Source organism: Salmo salar, chromosome ssa11, assembly GCF_905237065.1.
Source record: "Salmo salar chromosome ssa11, Ssal_v3.1, whole genome shotgun sequence".
Lineage (NCBI taxonomy): Eukaryota > Metazoa > Chordata > Actinopteri > Salmoniformes > Salmonidae > Salmo > Salmo salar.
In genome coordinates this window covers 108765863-108778362 of record NC_059452.1, presented here as the reverse complement: position 1 = coordinate 108778362, position 12500 = coordinate 108765863, and the positions used below count along the sequence as shown (strand labels likewise).

Sequence of the window (12500 nt, the reverse complement as noted above, 5' to 3'; positions counted from 1 at the left end):
CCCTCCTGTCAGAGGAGGCTGCTGAGGGGAGGACGGCTCATAATAAGGATTGGAACGGAGCGAATGGAGGATGAAGGAGCCACCAACCTCCTGTGCCTCCTGAAGGTTTTCACTCCAACCCTTCAGCTTATTATAATCAGGTATGCTAGGGTTGGAGTTAAAACCTCCAGGAGGGTATATCTCTCCAGGAATAGGGTTGAGGTTAAAACCTCCAGGAGGGTATCTCTCCAGGAACAGGGTTGGAGTTAAAACCTCCAGGATGATCTCTCTTCAGGAACAGGGTTGGAGTTAAAACCTCCAGGATGATCTCTCTCCAGGAACAGGGTTGGAGTTAAAACCTCCAGGAGGGTATCTCTCCAGGAACAGGGTTGGAGTTAAAACCTACAGGAGGGTATCTCTCCAGGAACAGGGTTGGAGTTAAAACCTACAGGAGGGTATCTCTCCAGGAACAGGGTTGGAGTTAAAACCTCCAGGATGATCTCTCTCCAGGAACAGGGTTGGAGTTAAAACCTCCAGGATGATCTCTCTTCAGGAACAGGGTTGGAGTTAAAACCTCCAGGAGGGGTATCTCTCCAGGAACAGGGTTGGAGTTAAAACCTCCAGGATGATCTCTCTCCAGGAACAGGGTTGGAGTTAAAACCTCCAGGATGATCTCTCTTCAGGAACAGGGTTGGAGTTAAAACCTCCAGGAGGGGTATCTCTCCAGGAACAGGGTTGGAGTTAAAACCTACAGGAGGTTTATCTCCAGGAACAGGGTTGGAGTTAAAACCTCCAGGAGGGTATCTCTTCAGGAACAGGGTTGGAGTTAAAACCTACAGGAGGGTATCTCTCCAGGAACAGGGTTAGAGAGCCCTGGGGTGTATTGTCTAGAAGCTGATACTGCCCACTACAGGGATTTACAGATGATGTCTATCTGTAGTTCCACTGTAAAACTTATAGAAGGTGACAGAGCAATACTCTCATCTCATTCCTCTATCAGCTGTCAACTGGCACTGGAAAACTACTGCTGATTGGCCAAGAGGTGGTGAGGGGAGGCGGTGGCGTAGTTTGAGTGACAGTTGGACGGAGCACTCACCTGCAGAGGGAGGTTGGGCACTAGGCAGGTGATGCCGAATCCCACCAATAGGACGTTGGTCAGGATGAATGCTCGCATGGCATTGGTCACCTTCTGGATTTGTCTGTCTCTGCGCTTGGGCTGATCCCTGGAGGGGGGGGGGGAGGAGAGGGGGAGTGGAGGGGGAGGGGGGGGTGCAGGGGGAGGGGGGGGGAGAAGAGATGGGAGAGGGAAGGAGAGGAAAAACTAGAGGAAGTCAGAACCTATTCCCAACATTTAGCAGATCTCTTATCCAGAACAACCTCCCATTACTACATTCATCTCCAGATAGCTAGGAGGACCAGTACATTCATCTCCAGATAGCTAGGAGGACCAGTACATTCATCTCCAGATAGCTAGGAGGACCAGTACATTCATCTCCAGATAGCTAGGAGGACCAGTACATTCATCTCCAGATAGCTAGGTGGACCAGTCATAGTCAGTACATTCATCTCCAGATAGCTAGGTGGACCAGTACATTCATCTCCAGATAGCTAGGAGGACCAGTACATTCATCTCCAGATAGCTAGGTGGACCAGTCATAGTCAGTACATTCATCTCCAGATAGCTAGCTGGACCAGTACATTCATCTCCAGATAGCTAGGAGGACCAGTACATTCATCTCCAGATAGCTAGGAGGACCAGTACATTCATCTCCAGATAGCTAGGTGGACCAGTCATAGTCAGTACATTCATCTCCAGATAGCTAGGAGGACCAGTACATTCATCTCCAGATAGCTAGGAGGACCAGTACATTCATCTCCAGATAGCTAGGTGGACCAGTCATAGTCAGTACATTCATCTCCAGATAGCTAGCTGGACCAGTACATTCATCTCCAGATAGCTAGGAGGACCAGTACATTCATCTCCAGATAGCTAGGTGGACCAGTCATAGTCAGTACATTCATCTCCAGATAGCTAGGAGGACCAGTACATTCATCTCCAGATAGCTAGGAGGACCAGTACATTCATCTCCAGATAGCTAGGAGGACCAGTACATTCATCTCCAGATAGCTAGGTGGACCAGTCATAGTCAGTACATTCATCTCCAGATAGCTAGGAGGACCAGTACATTCATCTCCAGATAGCTAGGAGGACCAGTACATTCATCTCCAGATAGCTAGGTTGACCAGTCATAGTCAGTACATTCATCTCCAGATAGCTAGGAGGACCAGTACATTCATCTCCAGATAGCTAGGAGGACCAGTACATTCATCTCCAGATAGCTAGGAGGACCAGTACATTCATCTCCAGATAGCTAGGTGGACCAGTCATAGTCAGTACATTCATCTCCAGATAGCTAGGAGGACCAGTACATTCATCTCCAGATAGCTAGGAGGACCAGTACATTCATCTCCAGATAGCTAGGTGGACCAGTCATAGTCAGTCCATTCATCTCCAGATAGCTAGGTGGACCAGTCATAGTCAGTCCATTCATCTCCAGATAGCTAGGTGGACCAGTCATAGTCAGTACATTCAGGGGTGTAGGGGCTCGGGGCTAGGGGTTAGGGGCTAGTGTGTAGGGGTTATGGGCTAGTGTGTAGGGGTTAAGGGGTTAGTGTGTAGGGGTTAGGGGTTAGTGTGTAGGGGTTAGGGTGTAGGGTGTAGGGGTTAGGGTGTAGGGTGTAGGGGTTAGTGTGTAGGGGTGTAGGGGTTAGGGGCTAGTGTGTAGGGGTTAGTGTGTAGGGTTAGGGGCTAGTGTGTAGGGGTTAGGGGCTAGTGTGTAGGGGTTAGGGGTTAGTGTGCAGGGGTTAGGGGTTAGTGTGTAGGGGTTAGGGGTTAGTGTGTAGGGGTTAGGGGTTAGGGTGTAGGGGTTAGGGTGTAGGGGTTAGGGTGTAGGGGTGTAGGGGTTAGGGTGTAGGGTGTAGGGGTTAGGGTGTAGGGGTTAGGGTGTAGGGGTTAGGGTGTAGGGGTTAGGGGTTAGGGGTTAGGGTGTAGGGGTTAGGGGTATAGGGGGTTAGGGTGTAGGGGTTAGGGTGTAGGGGTTAGGGGTTAGGGTGTAGGGGTTAGGGTGTAGGAGTTAGTGTGTAGGGGTGTAGGGGTGTAGGGGTTAGGGTACAGGGGTGTAGGGTGTAGGGGTTAGGGTGTAGGGGTTAGGGTACAGGGGTGTAGGGGTTAGGGGTTAGGGTGTAGGGGTTAGGGGTTAGGGTGTAGGGGTTAGGGTGTAGGGGTTAGGGTGTAGGGGGTTAGGTTGTAGGGTGTAGGGGGTTAGGGTGTAGGGGTGTAGGGGTTAGGGGTGTAGGGGTTAGGGTGTAGGGGTTAGGGTATAGGGGTTAGGGTGTAGGGGTTAGGGTGTAGGGGTGTAGGGGTGTAGGGGTTAGGGTGTAGGAGTTAGTGTGTAGGAGTGTAGGGGTTAGGGTACAGGGGTGTTGGGTGTAGGGGTTAGGGTACAGGGGTGTAGGGGTTAGGGTGTAGGGGTTAGGGGTGTAGGGGTTAGGGTGTAGGGGTTAGGGTGTAGGGGTTAGGGTGTAGGGTGTAGGGTGTAGGGTGTAGGGGTTAGGGGTTAGGGTGTAGGGTGTAGGGTATAGGGGTTAGGTGACAGTGTCTTACTTGCTGGCTGGTTCATTCTCATCCTCTCCATCGTCACAGTCCTTCAACTTCCAGTCCATAATCTGACCAATCACAGGAGTCGTCATCAGACACAGTAGCTGCAGCATGCCGAAGATAGAGGAGTACAGACTGACTGTATAGGGAGGGAGGGAGGGAGGGAGGGAGGGAGGGAGGGAGGGAGGGAGGGAGAGGGGGAAGGAGGGAGGAGGGGAGGGAGGGAGGAGGAGAGAGGGAGGAGGGGAGGGAGGGAGGGAAGGGAGAGATGGAGGGGAGGGAGGGAGAAGGAGGGAGGGAGAAGGAAGGAGGGGAGGGAGAAGGAGGGAGGGAGGGAGGAGGGGGAAGGAGGGAGGAGTGGAGGGAGGAGGGAAGGGGTGGAGGAAGTGGGAGGGAAGGAGAATAAGGAGAGAGAGAGAGAGAGAGAGAGAGAGAGAGAGGGAGAAATAGAGAGAGAGGGAGAGACAGAGAAAAAAATACTATTAGCCAGTGTAATAAATAACTTGTCCATGTTAATAATACACAGCGGTTGTCCAGTATTCAGTTAGCAGGCACTGGGTTAGCTCATTATGGTCATAATGCTAACTATTACATGGCTATGGTCATAATGCTAACTATTACATGGTTATGGTCATAATGCTAACTATTACATGGCTATGGTCATAATGCTAACTATTACATGGCTATGGTATCTTAATGGCTATGGTCATAATGCTAACTATTACATGGCGTTATGGTCATAATGCTAACTATTACATGGCTATGGTCATAATGCTAACTATTACATGGCTATGGATGGCTATGGTCATAATGCTAACTATTACATGGCTATGGTCATAATGCTAACTATTACATGGCTATGGTCATAATGCTAACTATTACATGGCTATGGTCATAATGCTAACTATTACATGGCTATGGTCATAATGCTAACTATTACATGGCTATGGTTATGGTCATAATGCTAACTATTACATGGCTATGGTCATAATGCTAACTATTACATGGCTATGGTCATAATGCTAACTATTACATGGCTATGGTCATAATGCTAACTATTACATGGCTGGTATGGTCATAATGCTAACTATTACATGGCTATGGTTATGGTCATAATGCTAACTATTACATGGCTATGGTCATAATGCTAACTATTACATGGCTATGGTCATAATGCTAACTATTACATGGCTATGGTCATAATGCTAACTATTACATGGCTATGGTTATGGTCATAATGCTAACTATTACATGGCTATGGTCATAATGCTAACTATTACATGGCTATGGTCATAATGCTAACTATTACATGGCTATGGTCATAATGCTAACTATTACATGGCTATGGTTATGGTCATAATGCTAACTATTACATGGCTATGGTCATAATGCTAACTATTACATGGCTATGGTCATAATGCTAACTATTACATGGTTATGGTCATAATGCTAACTATTACATGGCTATGGTCATAATGCTAACTATTACATGGCTATGGTCATAATGCTAACTATTACATGGTTATGGTCATAATGCTAACTATTACATGGCTATGGTTATGGTCATAATGCTAACTAGGTGGGACCAGGGTTAAATGGTCAGTCTCTATAACCCAGACAGTAACTAGGTAAATGTTTAATGTACTAGTCTAGACCAATAGGCCTGTGGTCTTACCAACTTCCATTATCTCCACTGCAGGGGGAGGGAGGAGAGAGAGAGAGGGAGAGGGGGGGAGAGGGAGAGAGGGAGAGGGAGAGGGAGAGGGAGATGGAGAGGGAGATGGAGAGGGAGAGGGGGAGAGGGAGAGAGAGAGAGAGAGAGAGAGAGAGAGAGAGAGAGAGAGAGATGTAATTCAAATTCCAAATTCAATTCTGTAATTCAAGTAGGAAGTGGAGAATTTACTTGGAATTTAATTGGAATTGCAGAAATCTTCAAAAAATGTAATTGGAATTTAGACTGTCAATTGGAATTGAACAAAAACCATCCTTGGAATGTAATTGTAAATATATAAATTGAATTGGAATTGAAGTAGAAAACCATCCATGGAATGGAGTTGGAATTGAGTTAGAATTTACACTGTCTGAATTGGAATTGAATCTGAAAATTAAAACATAATTGGAATGAAATTTTAAATTGTCACATCCTGACCAGTAAAAGGGGTTATTTGTAATTGTAGTTTGGTCAGGGCGTGGCAGGGGGTGTTTGTTTTGTGTGTTTCGGTGTTTAGGTTCTATGTTCTCTATTTCTATGTTTATATCTAGTTTTCTATTTCTATGTTGGGTTTTTGGCAATGACCTCCAATTAGAGGCAGCTGGTTGTCGTTGTCTCTAATTGGAGGCCATAATTAGTTGTTTGTTTTCACTTGTGTTTTGTGGGTGGATGTTTCCTGTATAGCCTGGGAGCCTTATGGAACTGTTGTCGTCGTTTGTTTATTTTTTTTAAGTGTTTTCTTTAAATAAATTAAGAAGATGAGCACTTTACCCGCTGCGCCTTGGTCCAATCCTTACGACGCCCATGACATAAATCTTGAATTACATTATAATTGTTGCAAATTCCTTCCTGGATGTAAAGCATTTGGCCTTGAATTTGAATGCAAACTCTGTTTTAAATCAATCAAATAATTTAAATGAGATACATTACTGTATATGCATTATTTTCGTAATGTTTTAAGGTTAGTTTGTTCTGGTCCAATTAAAGGGATTGTTCAACCAAATTCCCGAAATTGGTGTCCTTAACCAGTCTTATTCTGTATTGCTTTATAATTCTACAACAACATTTATCTGACTGCTTCTATCTAAAGAAACTTACAGTCAAACATATATTTTACATAAAGGGTGGTATTGGGAATCAAACCCCACTATCTTGAAGTTGCAAGAGCCATGTTCTACCAACTGAGCTACAGAGGACTACAGAAGAGCCATGTTTTACCAACTGAGCTACAGAGGACTACAGAAGAGCCATGTTCTACCGACTGAGCTACAGAGGACTACAGAAGAGCCATGTTCTACCAACTGAGCTACAGAGGACTACAGAAGAGCCATGTTCTACCAACTGAGCTACAGAGGACTAAAGAAGAGCCATGTTCTACCAACTGAGCTACAGAGGACTACAGAAGAGCCATGTTTTACCGACTGAGCTACAGAGGACTACAGAAGAGCCATGTTTTACCAACTGAGCTACAGAGGACTACAGAAGAGCCATGTTTTACCAACTGAGCTACAGAGGACTACAGAAGAGCCATGTTCTACCAACTGAGCTACAGAGGACTACAGAAGAGCCATGTTTTACCAACTGAGCTACAGAGGACTACAGAAGAGCCATGTTCTACCAACTGAGCTACAGAGGACTACAGAAGAGCCATGTTTTACCAACTGAGCTACAGAGGACTACAGAAGAGCCATGTTTTACCAACTGAGCTACAGAGGACTATGACATGTTGTGTGGCTAACTTCCAGCCTTGGAAGAAATACATGTGTTGTTTTACAGAGTTAGCCACAGTAGTAAAGCGCCCCTGGAGCACATTAGGATTAAGTGTCTTTGCTCGAGGTCACATCAGATTTTATACCTTGTCGGCTCGGGTACCATTTAAACTGGAACAACCATCTCAGTAAATCCAGCTACTAACAGATTAGTTTAGTTTAGAAAAATGTATGCTAATTATCTTTGTAAAATCACCCAATCAATGTACATGCAAAAAAAACACAGATATTGAAATAAAGATTTCTAAAATGGAACCTGCAATAGAGCATGCTGGGAAATATGATAATGATGGGCGTGGTTTTGAGTCAGTGTTTTACTCTACCCAGAGTGCTTCATGGTGCCGCTTGCTTAGTGGTGTTGCAGACTCTGGGGCCTTTCAGAACAGGTGTATACATACTGAGATCATGTGACACTTAGATTGCACACAGGTGGACTTTATTTAACTAATTATGTGTCTTCTGAAGGTAATTGGTTGCACCAGATCTTATTTAGGGGCTTCATGGCAAAAGGGATGAATACATACACACGCACCACTTTCCGATTTATTTTTTTTTAAACAAGTCATTTTTTGGGTGAATACTTTGGTAAGGCACTGTACCTCCTGAATTAGTAAACAACTAATTTATTTATGGAATTCCACTCCACCTTTAGTGTTATTGCTTCATTTAGACAGACATACACTACATGGCCAAAAGTATATGGACACCCTTCAACTTAGTAGATTCAGGCTATTTTCAACGTGGCACCATCATAGGATGCCACCTTTCCAACAAGTCAGTTCGTCAAATTTCTGCCCTGCTAGAGCTGCCCCCCGGTCAACTGTAAGGGCTGTTACTGTGAAGTGGAAACGTCTAGGAGCAACAACGGCTTAGCTGCGAAGTGGTAGGCCACACAAGTTCACAGAAAGGGACCGTCGAGTGCTGAAGTGTGTAGTAAGTAAAAATTGTCTGTCCTCGGTTGCAATACTCACTACTGAGTCCCAAACTGACTTTGGAAGCAACGTCAGCACAAGAACTGTTCGTCGGGAGTCTTCGTGAAATGGGTTTCCATGGCCGAGCAGCCGCACACAAGCCTTAGATCACCATGCGCAATGCCAAGCGTCGGCTGGAGTGGCGTAAAGCTCACCGCCATTGGACTCTGGAGCAGTGGAAACGCGCTCTCTGGAGTGATGAATCACGCTTCACCATCTGGCAGTCCGATGGACGAATCTGGGTTTGGTGGATACCAGGAGAACGCTACCTGCGCCAATGCATAGTGCCAACTGTAAAGTTTGGTGGAGGAGTAAGAATGGTCTGGGGCTGCTTTTCGTGGTTCGGGCCCCTTAGTTCCAGTGAAGGGAATTCTTAACACTACAGCATACAATGACATTCTAGACGATTCTCTGCTTCCAACTTTGTGGCAACAGTTTGGGGAAGGTAATTTCCTGTTTCAGCATGACAATGCCCCCCTGCACAAAGCGTGGTCCATACAGAAATGGTATGACAAAGTTGGTGTGGAACAACTTGACTGGCCTGCACAGAGCCCTGACCTCAACCCCATCGAACACCTTTGGGATGAATTGGGACGCCGACTGTGAGCCAGGACTCATCACCCAACATCAGTGCCCGACCTCACTAATGCTCTTGTGGCTGAAAGGAAGCAAGTCCCCGCAGCAATGTTCCAACATCTAGTGGGAAGCCTTCCCAGAAGAGTGGAGGCTGTTATAGCAGCAATGTTCCAACATCTAGTGGAAAGCCTTCCCAGAAGAGTGGAGGCTGTTATAGCAGCAAAGGGGGGGACCAACTCCATATTAATGACTTCCCAGAAGAGTGGAGGCTGTTATATCAGCAAAGGGGGGGACCAACTCCATATTAATGACTTCCCAGAAAAGTGGAGGCTGTTATAGCAGCGAAGGGGGGACCAACTCCATATTAATGACTTCCCAGAAGAGTGGAGGCTGTTATAGCAGCTAAGGGGGGGGGGACCAACTCCATATTAATGACTTCCCAGAAGAGTGGAGGCTGTTATAGCAGCAAAGGGGGGACCAACTCCATATTAATGACTTCCCAGAAGAGAGGAGGCTGTTATATCAGCAAAGGGGGGACCAACTCCATATTAATGACTTCCCAGAAGAGTGGAGGCTGTTATATCAGCAAAGGGGGGGACCAACTCCATATTAATGACTTCCCAGAAGAGAGGAGGCTGTTATATCAGCAAAGGGGGGACCAACTCCATATTAATGACTTCCCTGAAGAGTGGAGGCTGTTATATCAGCAAAGGGGGGACCAACTCCATATTAATGACTTCCCAGAAGAGTGGAGGCTGTTATAGCAGCAAAGGGGGGACCAACTCCATATTAATGACTTCCCAGAAGAGAGGAGGCTGTTATATCAGCAAAGGGGGGACCAACTCCATATTAATGACTTCCCTGAAGAGTGGAGGCTGTTATATCAGCAAAGGGGGGGACCAACTCCATATTAATGACTTCCCAGAAGAGTGGAGGCTGTTATAGCAGCAAAGGGGGGACCAACTCCATATTAATGACTTCCCAGAAGAGTGGAGGCTGTTATATCAGCAAGGGGGGACCAACTCCATATTAATGACTTCCCAGAAGAGTGGAGGCTGTTATATCAGCAAAGGGGGGACCAACTCCATATTAATGACTTCCCAGAAGAGTGGAGGCTGTTATAGCAGCAAAGGGGGGACCAACTCCATATTAATGACTTCCCAGAAGAGTGGAGGCTGTTATAGCAGCAATGTTCCAACATCTAGTGGAAAGCCTTCCCAGAAGAGTGGAGGCTGTTATAGCAGCAATGTTCCAACATCTAGTGGAAAGCCTTCCCAGAAGAGTGGAGGCTGTTATAGCAGCAATGTTCCAACATCTAGTGGAAAGCCTTCCCAGAAGAGTGGAGGCTGTTATATCAGCAAAGGGGTGGGACCAACTCCATATTAATGACTTCCCAGAAGAGTGGAGGCTGTTATAGCAGCAAAGGGGGGACCAACTCCATATTAATGACTTCCCAGAAGAGTGGAGGCTGTTACAGCAGCAAAGGGGGGGACCAACTCCTTATTAATGACTTCCCAGAAGAGTGGAGGCTGTTATATCAGCAAGGGGGGGACCAACTCCATATTAATGACTTCCCAGAAGAGTGGAGGCTGTTATATCAGCAAGGGGGGGACCAACTCCATATTAATGACTTCCCAGAAGAGTGGAGGCTGTTATATCAGCAAGGGGGGGGGGGCAACTCCATATTAATGACTTCCCAGAAGAGTGGAGGCTGTTATATCAGCAAAGGGGGGACCAACTCCATATTAATGACTTCCCTGAAGAGTGGAGGCTGTTATAGCAGCAAAGGGGGGACCAACTCCATATTAATGACTTCCCAGAAGAGTGGAGGCTGTTATAGCAGCAAAGGGGGGACCAACTCCATATTAATGACTTCCCTGAAGAGTGGAGGCTGTTATAGCAGCGAATGGTGGACCAACTCCATATTAATGACTTCCCAGAAGAGTGGAGGCTGTTATAGCTGCAAAGGGGGGGACCAACTCCATATTAATGACTTCCCTGAAGAGAGGAGGCTGTTATATCAGCAAAGGGGGGACCAACTCCATATTAATGACTTCCCAGAAGAGTGGAGGCTGTTATAGCAGCAAAGGGGGGACCAACTCCATATTAATGCCTTCCCAGAAGAGTGGAGGCTGTTATAGCAGCAAAGGGGGGACCAACTCCATATTAATGACTTCTCAGAAGAGTGGAGGCTGTTATATCAGCGAATGGTGGACCAACTCCATATTAATGACCATGATTTTGGAATGAGATGTTCAACAAGCAGGTGTCCACATACTTGGTCAAATCAAAATCAAATAAAATGTTATTTGTCACACGCGCCAAATACACAGGTATAGACCTTACCGTGAAATGCTTACTTACAAGCCCTTAACTTTATTTTCTTAAAACTGCATTGTTGGTTAAGAAAATATTCACTAAATAAAGTAAAAAATTAGTAACGAGGCTATATACAGGAGGTACCGGTACCGAGTCAATGTGCGGGAGTACAGCTTAGTCGAGGTAATTTGTACATGTCGGTTGGGGTAAAGTGACTATGCATAGTTAACAGCGAGTAGCAGCAGTGTAAAAACAAAGGGGGGGGTCAATGTAAATAGTCCGGGTGGCCGTTTGATTAATTGTTCAGCAGTCTTATGGCTTGGGGGTAGAAGCTGTTAAGGAGCCTTTTGGACCTAGACTTGGCGCCCCGGTACCACTTGCCTTGTGGTAGCAGAGAGAACAGTCTATGACTAGGGTGACTGGAGTCTCTGACAATTTTATGGGCCTTCCTCTGACACCGCCTGGAATAGAGGTCCTGGATGGTTGGAAGCTTGGCCCCAGTGATGTACTGGGTCGTACACATTACCGTCTGAAGCGCATTATGGTCAGATCCCGAGCAGTTGCCATACCAGGCAGTGTTGTAACCGGTCAGGATACTCTCGGTGGTGCCGATGTAGAACTTTGAGGATCTGGCGACCCATGTCAAATCTTTTCAATCACCTGAAGGGGAAAAGGCGTTGTCGTGCCCTCTTCACGACTGTCTTGGTGTTTTTGGATCATGTAATGTACCCAGGTATCCGGTGGGGAAGCACACATGTGCTTGTAGTGTTGTTCATATGACCACAGTTTGCAGGGTCTTCTAATTATTATTATGAATCTTATTTAATAAAATTGATATTTAAGCAAATTGACGTGTAAATGTTACATAAAGGGTTTTGTTTGAATATAAAAAAAAATTAAAAAAAATGTGTAGCAAAGGTGTTTTAGATATTTAGTTCGTTAAGAGGTAAAGTTGGTATTTGGAATCTGCCATGAGTGGAGGAAGTTGGCTTGAGTTGAAAGAAGTGACAGGAAGTGACATTCAGGGAATTGGTCTAGAGATGGAATTTAATTATGTGGGACGCAAGCGTAATTTAATTTAATTTAATTATGTGGTTGTTATGGCAGAATATTACATTCGGGGAATTGTGGTTTTGAATTGACTGAGAATTGGATTTTGAGATGGAATTTAATTGAGAGAACTGCAAAATATTAAAATAGGTATTGTAGTTGGGAATTGAATTAGGAATTGACATCCACACAGGATGTTGTTCATGGCTCAGCCAGCCCTAGCAGCAGTACCCACCAGTGTTGAGGATCTCCAGGATGCTGTTCATAGCTCACCCAGCCCTAGTAGCAGTACCCACCAGTGTTGAGGTCTCCATCGCTGAGGGCCTCCAGGATGTTGTTCATGGCTCCCATGTAGAAGATGAGACGGAGCTGAGTGATGGACATGGTGACCAGAGAGAGGATGAAGAGAGGGCTGCTGATGCTCTGCATGAACGACTGGGCTGCAGGAGAAAAAGGGTTCGGAAGAA

General features: G+C 45.9%; 1 pseudogene; it reads right to left on the bottom strand.

Moving 5' to 3' along the window:
* The window catches only part of LOC106563908 (large neutral amino acids transporter small subunit 4-like), a 39965-nt pseudogene that overhangs the window by 4191 nt on the left and 23274 nt on the right, over positions 1–12500 (bottom strand).